The following is a 4,655-nucleotide window of genomic DNA, read 5'->3' on the forward strand; positions in this document are numbered from 1 at the left end:
AACGGGTCCAAATGGTTGTTTGAGTGTTTAAGGTTGCTGACCCCGGTCTAGCCCAAGCTACTAGCGACCAAAGTCCAAAAGCCCTATTTTAAGTTGATTGTAAACAACGTGCTTGGATCTGGGAAAGGACACCAGTTTTCTCTATTCTACACATTAACTAATTTCCTGGAAAAAAACCGCAAGAAGAAAAAAAAACTTCTGAAAGTGAAGAGAGGGATGTTTGCTCCACGCTTCTGAAGACAGAAGCGGAGAATTAAACATTTTATGGGGGAGAAATATACTGAAACGAAATGAATATAACACTTAAATCTGGATAAGTTTGTTTAACATCTCTTAAGATCTTCATTTTAAACTATGAAAATAGAAGATAACTCTTTATTTTGAAAACTGAAAAAAAATGAACTGGTGCTGACATCTAGTGGGGGATGAAAATTACAACAACAGTTGCTCTAATACAGGATTGTCAAAGTCAATTTCATTGAGAGTCGCATCAGCATTGTGGTTGTACTGGGGGTGTGTGTGGCCAGGATGGGCGTGGCCTATGGGGTGGGCGTGGCCAGCTCTACATCACTTGCATCAGGGGTGCCTGGGCAGGACTGGGGCAGATCTGAGGGTCTCCAGTGGAGGAGAGTGGGACTGGGGCGAGCGCCGGGACATGGTCCCTTCCACCCTCCCTCCCTTCCTTTCTCTATTCCTTCCTCCCTCCTTCCCACCCTCCCTCCCTTCCTCCCTGTTCTTTACTCCCTCCTTCCCTTTTTCCCTCCCTTGCTCCCACCCTCCGTTCCTTCCTCCCTCCCTCCGTTCCTCCCTGTTCCTTCCTCTGTTCCTTCCTTCTTCCCTCCCTTTTTCCCACCCTCCCTCCCTCCCTTCCTTCCTCCGTTCCTTCCTTCCTCTCACCTTCCATTCCTTCCTCTGTTCCTTTCTCCCTCCCTTTTCCCTCCCTTCCTTCTTTCCTCCGTCCCTCCCTCCCACCCTCCTTCCGTTTCTTCCTTCCTCTGTTCCTTCCTTCCTCCCTTTTTCCCTCGCTCCCACCATCCGTTCCTTCCTCCCTTCCTCCCACCTTCCATTGCTCCATTCCTTCCTCCCTCCCTCCGTTCCTTCCTTCACCTTCTCATCTGTTTCCTTCCCCCATTCTCAGGAAGGGGTGATGGGAGGGGGAGAGTGTTATGTTTCGGGATCGGCGAGCCATTGATGAGGCGATTGGTGCAAACCACAACTCTTTTATTAAGTTAGTACAGAAGCAGCACTAACTGCCGCTTAACCACTATTTATACAGATCACCGCTAGGCGGCGGCCAATAGAATTAAAGCAGTATTTCCCGCTTAAACACAAGCTAACGAGCATGTAGACCAGGGGTAGTCAACCTTGGCTCTTTTATGACTCGTGGACTTCAACTCCCAGAATTCCTGCTGGCTCAGGAATTCTGGCAGTTGAAGTCCACGAGTCATAAAAGAGCCAAGGTTGACTACCCCTGATGTAGACAGTCAGTCTGNGGGCTCTTGGGGAGGGGTTTTTAAAGGGGAAGAGGAGATTGACTGGGGGAAGGAGATTTTATTTTCTCTTTTCCAGAGAGACAAGCCAAAGGAGGGAGAGCGAGGTAGGAAGTTGGCAAAAAGGCTTTTTTGGGGGGTTATAAGCTTTTTATTCGTTTTTTCCATACAAACAATAATAATTTTTCAGCCAACATGCTATCCGAGTTTACATATGCTAATACATATTTATTTCCTAATCCTTTATTCTTTCCTCTAGCGTCTAGCCCCGTGGTGGCAAACCTCTAGCATGCGTGCCACAGGTGGCACGCAGAGCCCTCTCTGTGGGCACGCGCGCCGTTGCCCCAATCCTAGGCCTTCAGCTGGGTTTTATAAAACTTTTCCAGTTTCGGCCTCTGCCGCCGTATGCAAAAAAAAAAAAAAAAAGAGGTTCAATCAATCAATCAATTTCAACTTCTCGCTGGAAAAAAAAGATCTCGCAAAGTTGGAATTGATTGATTGAACTTTTTAGTCCCACCCAGTCTGCCGTTACCACCGCAGCCATGCCCAGCCAATGGGTCACACCCCCCAATGGGCCACACCCACCCAATGGGCCACGCCCACCCGGCACCCAACGATACATAAGTGGGTTTTGGGTTGCAGTTTGGGCACTCGGTCTCTAAAAGGTTCGCCATCACTGGTCTAGCCAATAGTAAAATAAATTCCAGGTTTGATAATAGTCCGTTTCTTCTTTTTCTTTCAATCTCATAGTCAATCTGTCCATCTCTGTGCATTCTAGTATTTTTTTATTATTATTTCTTCATCTGCTGGTATTCCTTCATTCTTCCAATATTGTGCAAATGTAATTCTTGCTGCTGTTGAGACGTGCAAAGTCAAATATAAGCTTTGTTTATTAGTCTTTTCTGGCATTATACCTAATAAAAAAAAAGTTCAGATTTAAAATCAACATGTTCTCCTAACATATTTTCTAACCAAGTATGTATCTTTTTCCAATAGTTCTTTGCTTTATCACATGTCCACCAAACATGATAATACGTGCCTGACTTGTGTTTACATTTCCAACATCTATCTGACATATTTTTAAACATTTTCGCTAGTCCTGCTGGTGGCAAGTGCCATCTATAGAACATTTTATATAAGTTTTCTTTATAGGAAGTTGACCTTGTCAATTTATACGTTTTGCCATCTTTCTAATTCTATATTATATCCAAAATTTTTTGCCCATCTTATCATTGTTTCTTTAACTTGTTCGCTTTCCATTTCCAAAGTTAATAAAAAATTATACATTTTCTTAATTAGTTTCTCATCCGAAGTTAACAAAGTCTTATCAAACACAGTTTGTTCCTTATAAAACCCATACATTTTAACATCTTTATCATATCTAGTTTGTATTTGTAAATGTGTCCAACATGATAAGTTGATGCCCTGATTTTCCATTTTTTGTTTAGATTTTAAGTGTCGTTCAGAGTTTAAAATATCTCTATATGTCCAGATTTTTTCAGAGTCCACTAAATTTGGGTGTACAAATGCTTCCATTGTTGACAACCACCCTGGAATTTTCAAATATATTTTGCTTTTTATTTTTCCCCATGTTGTTAACAATGCATTTCTTATATAGTGATTTTGGAAATATTTATGAACTTTATTTTTCCCATACCATAAAAAGGCGTGCCACCCCAATTGTAAGCTATGTCCCTCCAGATATAACAACCATTTATTTTTAAGAATTATCCATTCTTTTCCCCATGTTAATATGGATTCTTGATAGTATAGAACCCACTCTGGTAGGCCAAATCCCCCATTTCCTTTAGCATCTTGTAACATTTTCATCTTCTTTTGCGGGTTCATTTGTAGTTCTGATTCTAATTTTTCAAATTTTTCTTTTAGTAGTACATACTGCTGTCTTTTCTGTTTATTTTTCTTTGCCACATATGTTGTAGCTATGCCTCTAAAATATGCTTTAGCTGTATCCCATACATTTTGTAATGTTGTATCTTCTTTTTTGTTTTCTTTGAAGAAAAACTCAATTTCTTTTGTTGCCAATTCTATACATTCTCTTTCTTTTAATATAGATTGGTTCAAGGTCCAACTTGGTTTTTTTGTGTTCTTCTTCACATCACTTTTAAAAGGTTATGATCTGCCCATGTACTGTACCTGGTTCTATCTCAATTTCCTGCATGTTCATCCTCAGTTCCTATATCATCCAAATCATATCGATTCTAGACCAGGATTTTTCACTATTTGAATAAAATGTATATTGTAATTTTCCTGGATTAATTTCCTTCTAAATGTCTTTTACTCCAATCTCTTCTATCATATTGAAAAAAGTCTTAAGTAGCCTGTTCCGGTTTTTAATGTTTTACTGCTTTTATAGTCTATTGTCCCATCCACGATCGCATTAAAATCTCCTCACTTTCCTTCTGGCTAGTGACGACTTGGGCTGCCTCCGTCCTTTCAGAAGATTTCTTCAATCCATCTGGACTGACCACCATCTGTTCTGGGCTCCTGGAGTATCCCTCCTTCTTTGTTGCCCCTCCAGGGCAACTTTCTGACCCCTTAGGGTCACTGGGCAGACCGAAATCGGGCTGGGAAGCCGGAGCCCTGACCTCTTCCACCCATCTCGTCGCGCTCCAAACCGGAAGTCCCCTAGCGAAAAGGCTTTTTATTCTCTCTCCGGAGAGACACGCCAACAGGAGGAGAGCGAGGTAGGAAGTTGGCGAAAAAAGCTTTTTATTTCATTTGCAGAAAAGAAACAGAATATTTTTAAAAGCAAAATGAACGCCTCTTTATTGAAAAAAATATGCACTACAGAAGAAAACTGCGAAAACTGTTAGTTGAGTATGAGGTTCTCAAATAGCTGCCCTAGTGGACAATCACTTAGATATGAGCCAGCCGTGTGCTGCAGTTGCCAAAAAGGCCAACACAGTGCTGGGCTGCATTAATAGAGGGAGAGAATCAAGATCAGGTGGAGTGTTAATACCACTTTACAAGGCCTTGGTAAGGCCACACTTGGAATACGGCATCCAGTTTTGGTCACCAGGATGTGAAAAAGATGCTGAGACTCTAGAAAGAGTACAGAGAAGAGCAACAAAGATGATTAGGGGACTGGAGGATAAAACATATAAGGAACGATTGCTAGAATTGGGTATGTCTAGTTTAACGAAG

The sequence above is a fragment of the Protobothrops mucrosquamatus genome, unplaced genomic scaffold (assembly GCF_001527695.2).
Source record: "Protobothrops mucrosquamatus isolate PMUCROS unplaced genomic scaffold, P.Mucros_1.0 scaffold3396, whole genome shotgun sequence".
NCBI classification, from domain to species: Eukaryota; Metazoa; Chordata; class Lepidosauria; order Squamata; family Viperidae; genus Protobothrops; species Protobothrops mucrosquamatus.